Below are 12,724 nucleotides of genomic sequence, written 5' to 3' on the forward strand. Positions count from 1 at the left end.
AATCTGCATTCATGTTATTGCTTGCAGAATTCACTTTGCATTCTCTTTAATATTCGGATTACATGAAATAATTTCACATTGAAGTAGCAATGCAGCTCATTTGTAGTTGGAATTTGAAATGTGATTGGAAAAGTTGAGTGGCATAATGAGGGAGATGTGTAAGGGCACTTTGTCAAGTCATTTTAGAATGGATTAGGATTTGGAGTTGTAGTTCAGCATCTCCTATTTCGATATCGCTAATATATCCAACAGCCAGCATAGTTGGGTGTTGATGCCTACAGGTTTGTCGCCTGACTTAGTTGCTTTTGAATGTTCTTAGAACTCGTTATCTTATATTGGAGTGTGAGTGTATGATTGAGTACCCTGGTAAAGCTAACAGTTTGAGAATTAGTTGAGCTCGGCGAAAGCTTATAGATATGTTGTAGGAAATGAGAGAATGGATTCTGTCTGCTTATCTCTTAGATCAACTTGTGGAAAAAATAGCATGAGTTGGGATGTTGCATGGTATCCAATATCCCTTTTGTACTTGGTCATTTCCGGTCAAAGCCATTTTCTGGGAATTTGAATGTTGTTCTACAAAACCAGAATGCCATCACAAAAGCTTGTAGGGAGGGTTTGAGACAGTGGATTTGTGCTTTTGCCCGTTTCTGTTGGCCATTACCGCATCTTCATATTGTTATGCAAGTGTGTTCTATATATCAAGCCTTATGAAAGATCTATATACTTGCAGATGGAAGAAATTACATATAAGGAGGTTATTGTGCCGAATTATATTCGTTTTCCACAAAGGAGCCCTAAGTTTTCTTTCTTTTCCTTTGGTAGAACCCTACTTTGTTTGAACAGAGCAACTTCACCAAGTCTTTGGAATAGCGCTAGCTATTAGATGGCAACTATCAGTGTAGCGTGTATAGAAGTATATTGATGGATAAGAAAAAGGAATGTTCGACTCACTTATAATTATAACAACTAGTCTTCTGTAAGTCATATTCACGATCTCTCATTTACAAATAAGAGATTTATGTCACTAAACCAAATGATACTAGACCATTCTTCTTTTATATTAATTAGAAGATTAAGTGGGCTTAAATTACACAAGTTGATCAACTCCGGTGCATACTCTTTTCGAAACAAGAGAGCCATTGGAAGAGCTTTCCTCGCCCCCTTGTTTGTGTTTCATCAACTAGGAAAGTACAAGCAACAAAACTACAAAAGGGAGTGGGAGACACAAACTTGAGCCCTCGAGACTATTAACCAAAGGTGCGAGACATTAAGATCCAATGAGAAAATGAAATGATCCATTCATACGAAGTCCTTGAAACACTTATTTGGGTACATAACATATTTACTAAAAAAAAAAAAAATAGAAAATTACACACAAGTATCATTCTGAAACTTTAATTAGTCATAAGGCTACTTAAATTTTTTTTGTACACATAGGGCCACTTGAGGCTATAATACAACATATTTTGATTTTACTATACCAATTTTGCCCTTAGCCCAAATCAGATCAAAATATATGTCTCTCGAAATGAGAATCAGATTTCTCTCTCTCTCTCTCTCTCTCTCTCTCTCTCTCTCTCTCTCTCTCTCTCTCTCTCTCTCCGACGAGCTCATTCGCTTCTCACCGTCAAATAACCTCTCTGACGTCGGAAGCTCTCCCTCAGAGTCAATCGACTATTGCATAGTGAAGCTCAGCACTGGCCGGATGATGTCGACGGAGAGACAAGCCTTGTTGCAGATCTGAGCGAAACGAGACGGCATCGTTTCACTATCTCCTCATCTTTCTTCCACATTTTCTCTGATCTCGTCGCCGATTCAAAGCAGATCGGAGAAATCAAATCAATCACCGGAGGGAATGGCTTCATCGACCACTGTCAGAGTCTCCTCCATCTTCCACCTCAACCAGATTGTCATCCTTGTCATCCACAAGATCTGGTATGCGAGCGCAGGTCATGGATCTGGTATGCGAGTTAAGGTCAAAGTAGAATCAAATTGGCTAGATAAGAGAGTCAAAGCGAGAGTGAGTGAGAGAGAGAGAGAGAGAGAGAGAGAGAGGGAGAGAGAGGGAGATACTTGGTATTCGTGGATGTTGAGGCGGCGGAGCTGTTGCTGCTGCCATTTTCCGACGATGGAGAGAGAGTAAGAAGTGAGGTGCTTGAGTTCCTCTCACCATTGTTCGGAGCTCTGAGAGACCTAGGCCAACAACAACTACCACTGAGATATAGAGAAAGGGAGAGACTGGGTTTGCCAGAAGCAGAGGTGCGATTTGGGCCTTACTAAGAAATCAGAAAAGTAAAAGCTAAATGGATCCCTACCGTTTGCTCCTCTTTTATCCTCCAAAATCAAATCTGATTCCAGGCGCTGCGATGGAGATAGTAGCTTTCTATTTTCTTATGCTAGTATATTTTCAAACTAATGTTAATAGCTTCTGTTTTCATTTTGATAGATTTCACGTTAGTAGCTCTTTATAACTGTTATAGTGGTTTTTCAACAAGGTGATAGTAGCTTTCTATGTCTTTGTTAGTATCTTTTTAAGCTGATGTTAGTAGCTTTTGTTATAATGACTTTTTAGCACATTGACAGTATGTTTCTACACATATTGTAATAGATTTTCACAACTATGATAGTAGATTTTTAAAACTGTAGAAGTAGCTTTTTATTTTCATAGTTTTGTTAGACTTTGAGAATAGCTTTCTCAATTAATGGGAGTAGCTTTTTTTCTACTTGGTAGTAGCTTTTGGTTTTTGTGAGAGTAGGTTTTAGTGTTGGTTAGTGTAGTTTTTGTTTTGCTTGATAGTAGCTTTTAGTGATGGTCAAAGTAGCTTTTGTTACTGGTGATAGTGATAGTAGCCATTTGTTGCTAGTGAGAGTATCTTTTTGTGTCCTTGACAGTAGCTTTTGTTAATGATGTTAGTAGCTTTTGATTTTTGGGAGCGTATCTTTTATTGGTAACAGTAGCTTTTGTTGTTGGTGACGGTAGCTTTTGTGACCTCATCGGAGGTTACCGGAAATCTCATCAGAGTAACTTTTGTTGCTAGCCACAGTAGCTTTTGGTGTTAGTGATAGTAAATTTTGTAGTCTCGGGGAGTTTTGCCGGAGGTCAGTCGGAGTTGACCGGAGACCTCGCCGGAGAGGAGAGAGAGAGAATGGTTGTTGATTTTTTACTCTAATGGCATTTATGTAAATATGTTAGTTTTTATATTCAAAATATAACATCATTTTAAATTTAGTGGCCTTATGAGGGAAAAAATTAGTTTGTGGCCTTATGGCTAAAAAAACATGAGCTTTTTACCAATAACTACAAAATGACACTACTATTTACCAATAGCAGACTCCAAAACCAATAGCCCATGCGGCCAATAATTGAAACAAACTGTCAGCTCATTTTATAGAAAAAACACTCAAATACTAAGAAAATTACGAAACATGCCACTGAGACTCACATAACCCATTTCTCTCAAAATCAGAATGGTTCCAAAATCGAAACCATCCCAAAATCCAAATCCTCCCTAAATCGATCTAGGGCTCCGACGAAGGTAGGGGACGAAGCAGCTGGCGGATCGAGGCGGTGAAGCAACAGGCGAAGGGGGGCTGCGTATCAGGAGAAGCGAGGCTGCGAAGCCGGCGAAGCAAGGCTGCGAAGAAACCCAGCTCATTTCCCCTCTTCCCCTCTTCCCCTTTTCCTCTGATTCTCTCTCTCTCTCTCTCTCTCTCTCTCTCTCTCTCTCTCTCTCTCTCAGTTCGTCTTCTGAAAGCCACGAACAATACGGCGACGTTTTGATTTGCTATGAGGACGACGACGACGACTACGACAGCGGCGGCATTCGGAGCTGCGACGATGGCGGTGCTCCGGGAGCCTAAGGTGGAGATTGGAAGGTACCAAGGGCTGAGGTCAGCAAACTCGCTCGCTCTCACCGCCGGAGGAAGACACTTCACTCTCTTCAACGCTTTGTCTCGGAGCTCCTCTCTCATTCTAGCCGTCTCTACGGTGTGATTTTGACCTTTGGTTTCTCTGTGATTTTAGGCTAATGCACTGTTCATAGGGTATGGAAATGCAAACATGATTATACGTTATTCGGTTTCCTGAGAGATTCACTCAAAATGCTCGCAAAGTTTGATTAACTTTTTTTGTTTGTTTGGGGATATTGGCTCTGGTTTGTAGTAATTTCTTGTTTGGATTGTGGTGAAGGGTTTAGACTGGGTTCTGTTACTGTCATTTTCGTGGTGTTGCTTTCTCTTGATTTTCAAATATGAGCGACAAGTTTCTGCATATTTCTTTTCTTTTCTCACTGACGAATGGGAGGGTTAATTAATTATAACCTCATTTAAAATTCAAGATTTTACAGATTTTTTTTTTCTTGTTCTGTTTTGGTTTTATGCATATTATTTTCTGAAATCTTTCTTCATGTGTAATAGAGGAAAAGGATGTCTAATTTTTTGCTTACTGATTTTCTGCCCTGTACATGCTTGTTTTTGCTAAAGGGATTCATTGGCATCTTTAAATGATTAGCTCCTAAAAGATTGAACTCTTTTCTTGCATCCAACTTTGACATAAAGTGCCTCGATTAATCATGTAATTGTCATTGCGTTTATAAGATAGTAAAAGAAGGCTCCAATTGTGCTCATTGATCAGAAAAATGATGAATGAGCTAGTATACTACTGGGGGTCACTATACTACTGGGGATCAGTACACTACTGAGGGTCAGTATACTACTAGGGCTAGTATACTACTGGGGTCAATATACTACTGAGGGTCAGTACTCCAGGAAATTCTGCTGGAGAAACTTCTTCACCATGAGAAGAGGTGATATATTGTTCAAGTTTCATATTGTAATATTTATAAATAGTTTTTGGAATTATTAAATAAATGAGTTGTTTATAAGAAAAACAAAGATGGAATATAGAAATATTATTTCTTCACAATGCTACTAACATTCAGCAGTGTTAATTCACATTATCAAACTCACAAGGGCAGATTCGTAAATTACTTACCAATAGAAATAATTCAAAAAGTGAAGGAATCTGACCGCATGGGCCATGAACAGTACCGCATGGGCCATGAACAGTACCGCATGAGAATTTAAAAAAACAGGCCTGCTAATGGTAATTTATGGACTAAAAGTGTAGGTAGTGGTAATTTGCTAAAAAAACATTCAAAGATGCACTTATACGTAATTTACAAGAAACATAAACAAGATGATGCAATATTTGCACAAGTATCAAATGCGACAATATGACTTGACGCCCAAGTCAGTCCTATTGCTGTCATATCTTGCTCAAGCATATTCTATATGATTCAATGGCTTAAACCGTAGGGGATGGTCCTCGTCCACAAGCTCGTCCGGTATGTTTGTCACTCCTTCCTTGATCGAATAGAGTCCGAAATAGTATCTCACGTTATTCTCAGTCAAGCTGACTCTATGTCTACAAGGTCGTATTCTGTATTGCTCCAGACCTAACCAAGTAAACAAGAATGTAAACGTTATAAGCTAAATATATCCATGAATGACTTGAAAGAGGTCGATCATCTTGAGTTTGTAGCATACCTGGAATACATCGCCTGCTAGGAATAGGAAGGATGAAGGAAGAGGATAATCACAACGTATCCACTTGTCGTCCTTTGTATTTATCTCGATCTAGACCATTCTCTTGATTTTGATGAGGATGGTGGTAAAGGACTTATCTGTATGACTGCCTAGACCGACGTCAATTCCAGTTTTCTTGGGTTCTTTGTATTTACTAAATCGGAGACCGTGAAAAGTCGATTGAACGTGATCATCGTGGTACTTGTCTACACCATAGTTTTCGAATACCATTCTTGTCACAGCTCGATCTAGTTCTGCCATCACTGAATCAACACTCTCACTGGCCAGCAAAGAAGCATATATAAGGCATGTTAATGAAAGTAAATTGAAACGACAATATGTTAAGCACTAGGCATTAGGTAAAAGATACCATGAAAACTAATTAACCAACTGTAAATCAAACAACCATACCGAAACTGATCGTTTCCATTAGTCCAAAAGCGATTTGTGAACTTCTATGTTTCTTCCGGGTTCGTACTATTAACAATCCCAAAGCTTTCATGGGCATGATGCAAAGTCGAGTAGCCACCACCGCCGTCGTTTTTGTTAGTATTTGGCACTTTGATTTCCATCGGGAGATCAAACAACTCGTTCAACGTTCTGAAGATTGTGTTGTGAAGCTCCAAAGAAACTTTGTTACTAGAAAGTGTTACAATGAAACAGCCGAGCTGTTCGAGTGCTTGGTGCCGAGAGCCAAGAGCTTGTCCCTAGCTTCAAGCAGTCCTCTTTGAAATCTACCACTGGTATTTTGGCCACTGTTTGGGGATTCATGCTCAGTGCCATCTCTTCTTTCTCACGTACTAACTTAATTTTATTTACAAAGTAGAAGTTGCAAATATAGAGCAAGTTGTTGTCTCGCTATCAATACCGGCCGGTACAAATCTAGGAGGAGCGTGGATTATTGTTTGAGCATTTTTCTAGTGAGATGTTATTAAAACAAGTCGATGTTGCATATGAGATGTTCGAATATATTATATAGAAAATTACACACAAGTGATCTTTTGAAACTATAATTAGTGATAAGGCCACTTAATTTTTTTTATACACATAAGGCCACTTGTTTCCACAAATTAATTCATTCCTGACAATTTTACCCTCTCACTTAAGAAACCCAATTAATTCCCATCGGTCTACGCCCTTACCCCCCCCCCCCTCTCTCCCTCTCTTTCTCCGATCACAGTCTCTCTCTCTCTCTCCTCAACCACAGAATTTCACGCCTTTGTTCTCCGCCTCCGATTCCGGCGACTACTGGCACGACACTCCTCCCTCTGATTCCGGTGACCACCGCTTCCGATCTGGTGAGATTCCAATCGATCCAAGCTTGCAAAACCTCAAAACGGCACCGCCCTACCTGTGTCTGACCTGCGACTCGAAGATCCATGGTGCCAACAAGCTCGCGTCACTCCACCAGTGCGTGTTGATGTTCACGGTTTGCGAGCAAGCTTCGGTCGCCATCACTAACAAGGCCGACGTCGATGTCATCTGAATTTGGTGTTGGAGTGCTTCCGGATCTCATTCTCGGTGTAGATCCGAGCACTATAGGCGTTTCTTGGTGTTCGGCCATTGACGTTCCTAGCGTTCTCGTGCTCCCATGCCTCACCTCCATTGCTCTCACCTCGATTCAGACACCTGTAATTTCAGCTCGCCTCCAACGGCGGCCACTGAACCCGTCTCAATCCACAGCTGCGATTGCGTTTTTTCTAGAAGCTCTGGCAATGGGAGCTGCCGTGGAGGCTAGGGTTTCGGCAGGGAAGGCTCGATTGAGTCGTTGATGTTGCGCATGGAGAGGATGACTGTCGATCAGGCGAAGGCGGGCCCACTCGAAAGGGACATTCACTTGGTAAAGTTTCCTTCTCACTCAAGCTCAATTTCACTTTTCGAGTTGAAATTGGTGGTGATTGTTGAATGAGAAGCTTCGGATACCATCGTTTTTTAGTCTTACTTCGTCTTATAGCTTTGGTAGTTTTCCAGTGCTGCTTAGTTTTGTTTGAGTTTGGACTAGAGCTGTATTGATGAAATAGGTGAGTAGTAGATTTCGAAAATCATGTGAATTTGGATTTTGAAGCCTCCATTGACCAAGAGATGATTCAGCCAACCAAGAAGTGTTGAAGGTGGCAGAATTATGTCTATGAGTTTAGAGCATCACCATTGAAAAATGACAGTAGCATTACAACATTGACAGTAGCTTTATGTAACTATTGTACTAGATTTTCACAGCTATGCTAGTGGCTTTTTACAACTACGGAAGTAGCTTTTTACATAGTTATATCATTGTTGAATCCTGCATATTTTGTGTATCATTGAATATGTTTTATGTTCTCTATTACAGTAGCATTTTTATTTTGGTTTTTGTTACTAGTGAGAGTAGTTTTCTAGTGTTAGTAACAGTAGTGTTTGTTGCTTGTGACAGTAGCTTTTGGTGTTAGTGACAGTAGCATTTGTTGCTGGTGACAGTAGCTTTTGGTGTTGGTGACAGTAGTGTTTGTTGCTGGTGACAGTAGCTTTTGGTGTTAGTGACAGTAGCGTTTGTTGCTGGTAACATTAGCTTTTGGTGTTGGTGAAAGTAGTTTTTGTTGGTGAAGATAGTAGCTTTTGGTTTTGGGGAGCATAGGTTTTGTTGGTAATAGTAGCTTTTGTTGTTGGTGTCTCGGATGTGGTTTCGCCTCAATTGGCGTCACTTTGGGAATTTTGATTCGATTTAGGGTTTCGAACGTTATTCCTTATGTTTTAGTGACTGAATCTAGGTTGTACTTTCCTTAGGTACTTGGCGAAGTATTCTTGGACGAGTTATTGGTGTGAGTGTTAGTTCGATTTTGTACAGAAGACGCAGTGGGAGTTTCGAGGTGAGTAATCTCACAAGGTTCATTAATGAACGGAATACCTTTATTTTTGAGAGTTATTTAGTAACTGCAAACTATAGTTGGTATTAGTAGGCATTCATGAGCGGATGACTACGTATATATATATATATATATATTTACATGAAATATATATATGTTTTGGTGGTTTGTGGATTTATGAAAACAATATGCATGAATGATGCTTTTTATTTTTTTGGGTTGTGACTGTTTTGGAAAACAAATGATTGTGGAATTATTGATTCGATTTGTTTTCAAAAGCATTGAGATTTGAGTAACATTTTGTGTCTAGTGCGACTCCTTTAACGTTTTGCTCCAAGGGATTGTGCTGCCCGAGGAACGAAGGTCTATGACCTTGGGCAGAATATCAGGTAATCACGTCTTTGGCCGAACGAGTGGTTACGTTTCAGTTAGAGCTCTAATCTGTCTGCCATATAGGTAATTCATGGGGTAACGGGAATTGGTTATTGATAACTCATGACATTACGTGTTTGTAGGGAACAAGGTGTGAGTTGCTTCCTTATTAACGGTTTTTAAGGGGACAAGGTGCAAGTTGTTTTCCTTATTAACGATTTGATAGAAATCAAGGTGTGAGTTGCTTTCTATAGTACGATTTTGGTACAATTGATAGAAATCAAGGAGTGAGTTGCTTTCTATGTTATATTGATAGAATTCAAGTGTGGGTTGTTTTCTATGGTACGATTTTGGTACATTTGATAAAAATCAAGGAGTGAGTTGCTTTCTATGTTATATTGATGGAATTCAAGTGTGGGTTGTTTTCTATGGTACGATTTTGGTACATTTGATAGAAATCAAGGAGTGAGTTGCTTTCTATGTTATATTGATAGAATTCAAGTGTGGGTTGTTTTCTATGGTACGATTTTGGTATAATTGATAGAAATCAAAGCGTGAGTTGTTTTCTATGTTTTGTTTTAAAAGGAACAAGGTGTGAGTTGCTTTCTTTTATTTTGATTTGAAAGGAAAAGTGTGAGTTATTCTCCTTTATTTCATGTTTTAGGGAATCAAAGCGTGAGTTGTTTTCCTTATTTCTGATGTGAGTTGTGTTAACTGTTTTGAGTTACTCATACGGGCTTGCAAAAGCTTACCAGGTTTGTTGTGTGGCAACCCGGTACACTATTCAAACGGTGTAGGGGTTAATCCTGCAGGTTAAGATAATCAGGGCTGAAGCTGAGGTAGCGTCTTTGCAGCTTTACGGTAGGAAGCCATTTTTGTAACTTTACCGTTGATAAAGACTTCCATTGTAGTAAACTCTGAGGAGCATTTACGTTTTATTTTGTTGTTGACAATTTAATTTGTAAGCTTATGTAATATATGACTCTGTGGAGTGGGTCAATATTGACATAGTGGGTTCAGGGCATCAATATGTACTTGGGTCAAAAGGGAAAAAGTTTCTAGGTAATTTGTATTGATGGCTGAACGATCATGCATATATAATTATGGGATTGTATATCGATTTTTATTTGTGTTAAAAATCAGAGGCGTGACATCTCTGGTGGGCAGTGTATATTGTATAGTGCTATAATGTTAACCTATTATGGCATTCTTTTGGGGTCTTATTTAGTGGGACCTCTAGGCTTCTATTTTTTTTTACTTTATCAAGGGGAACCCAAAGGCTTCCTAGGCCCAAGATAAACCCCTTAAGCGCATGTGAAATGTTCCAACTATGCATTGCAGCACAGTGTCTGGCCACTTTGACAGCTTCAGAGTTCGAACCTAGGTTGGGGAGCACACCCAACTAGGCAAAAATCACTAGGCCACTTGCAGTGGTTTTTTTATTATTATTATGTATGTATGTTTGTATTATTGTCAAGAAAATTTAAAAAAAAAATTGTAATTAATGCAAGAAAATGTAAGTGATAAATGCAAAAAAAGAAGAGAGATAATGAATTCCTTAGGGGCGCGGAAGAAACTCTTTGTATTGTCTTTCCCTTCCTTCAAGAAAGTGTTTTCATTTCTTTTGCATCCCTAATATAAGGAAGGATTGTATTGTCTTTCCTAATGCTCAAATTTCGTGAACCAAATGAGGCCAGAGCATCTTTAGCAATGTTAGCTATGTTTTAGTCAAATTTTAGCTAAAGTAGCTAAAAAGTCATTTTGGCTAGCTATTTTAGAAATACATCTGTATCAGTTCTCTCTATTTTAACTAGTTTTAAATTTATATTATTTATTAAATAAAATAAGTTTAAATGCATTTATAAATTACACAGAATAACTTAAAATGAAGGTTTTAAATTTACAAAAATAATAGAGTCTCATCTCGCTCTCTATATTTAGGAGCGAGATAACTAAAAGTTAAAATGGAGCTACTTAAGAGTTTGGTGTAGCTGTTAAAAGTTAAAACTGATAAAAAGCTAAACATGCTCTTTAAAATAGCTAAAGAGCCAAGATAGAGAGTTTGCTAAAGATGCTCTAAGGGTGTGTTACTATATCATATTCAATCAATTGACATGTTTCTCCTCAAAATGAATATGTCCAAATATGTATGTATCTTTTTCCATATTTAGTATTTGTGTTCCAAAGTCCAGACCAAGTGATGCTATACGACTGTATATACAAAACAAGAGGAAGACAGAAGAAAGGGGAATCATTTTTTTTAAAGTTAATCACGTACAAGTTCAAGTATTTGTACCATCAACTGCTCTTGTTGAGCTATAAATATATTTTCAATTCCCACTTTTTTTATAGCATCTCACCAAACAAGAAAATATATATTTATAGATCAACAAGAGTAGCTTCACACCACATATGCGTTGATGTATACGACATTAAATCATAGGAAGATTCCTAAATTAGTGCTAAATCTAAGGAAAATAAATGAATATATATTGATAAGAGTGTGAATGTACTACCTTTAGCTTCTCTAAATGAAATGCTGGGTTGATAATAGTTCGATGTCTAGCCCATTTCTCACCCTCATAGATTGCAAAACCTGATATTAGCAAAGTTGTAATTGGGCTTACGACCTTATGAAAATCATCATGTTTTTCGAAGATTTCTTTTAAATCTTCTGGCTTGGTGATATTCACCTTTGGTATGGTGCCATTCCAAGTAAAAGAATCCCTACCTGCATAGTGCACACAGACCCAACCATATCTGGGGCATTATTTAATTAAAAGAAGAAGAGAACCGACTAATAATTCGTTGAAATATTAGCATGAATACCATAGTTTTTCACAGTTTGATGCACAAAAGGGATGACTCGTGGTGCTATATCATGGCAGGATGAGAGGTTGATTGGTTTAGATTGTGCTTGTTTCAGCATTATAAAGCTCTCTTTCATGTCTCCGATCAAAAGCTTGTAGGAGTTGCCTTGAGGCCTTGTTTCCTTAAGCAACTTTCCAGTTTTTTTGGCCTTAACCACACATAGTTCAGCACTCTCCATGCACAAGTTAGTATGCTGAAAATAACAATGCTTAGTGCAAAACAAGCCATTGATAGATTCAGTTTTAATGGGGATGAAGTGACATATATATATTCTATTGAGAAACTTTCTTGAAGATGCAACCAATGGACACCGCTTCAGACAACCTAGCATATGCATGGACGCCACGTGAGACAACTTAGCATGCATGAATGCCACCTCGGACAACCAAATATGCATGCACGCCACTTGGGACAACTAAACATGCATGCACACCACTTGCTATAACCAAGCATATATGCCAAATTCCACAACCAAACATGCATGAATTTCATATGTGACAATCAAGCATACATAAACTTTATTTGGAACAACCCATGGATATATAAATAAAGTAATTTCTATTGAAACCTTCAAATCTGTTCACTTGACTTTGCTCTAATATGAATTATTAAGTAACATATATAACCTCCTATAAAATGACTATTAAGGATAATAATTATACCATAAGTTCTTATATTTATTTTTTGTAGACTTTCCAATTCAATAATATTAGATTGCATTCTTTATTAGTTTCTTTATCTATTTTCATTTTCCAATTTCACTACATACTCATTAAAGCATTTATATATATTTAATAATAATTAAAATTATGATGTATCATCATACATGCACGTTGAACGGATATTGGTGAGGGAGAACAAAAGAAATCCTATTATGACATAAATCTAAGTCTATTCATTATATTTGCAACAACAAAAAAATTAAAGAAATTTCAAATAATTAATCATGAGGTAGAGAAAAAAAAATAAAGGGTTATTATCACAAATGGTACCTGAACTTTTCCTCTATTTTATCGATGGTACCTGAACTTCAATTTTGATCACAACCAGTACCC

General features: G+C 38.0%; 1 pseudogene; it reads right to left on the reverse strand.

The window, feature by feature from the left end:
- Positions 1-10,768: 10,768 nt before the first annotated feature.
- On the reverse strand, positions 10,769-12,125 carry LOC112177687 (annotated as a pseudogene).
- Between the last annotated feature and the right edge of the window lie 599 nt (positions 12,126-12,724).

This window comes from Rosa chinensis, chromosome 7 (assembly GCF_002994745.2).
Source record: "Rosa chinensis cultivar Old Blush chromosome 7, RchiOBHm-V2, whole genome shotgun sequence".
Taxonomy (NCBI): Eukaryota; Viridiplantae; Streptophyta; class Magnoliopsida; order Rosales; family Rosaceae; genus Rosa; species Rosa chinensis.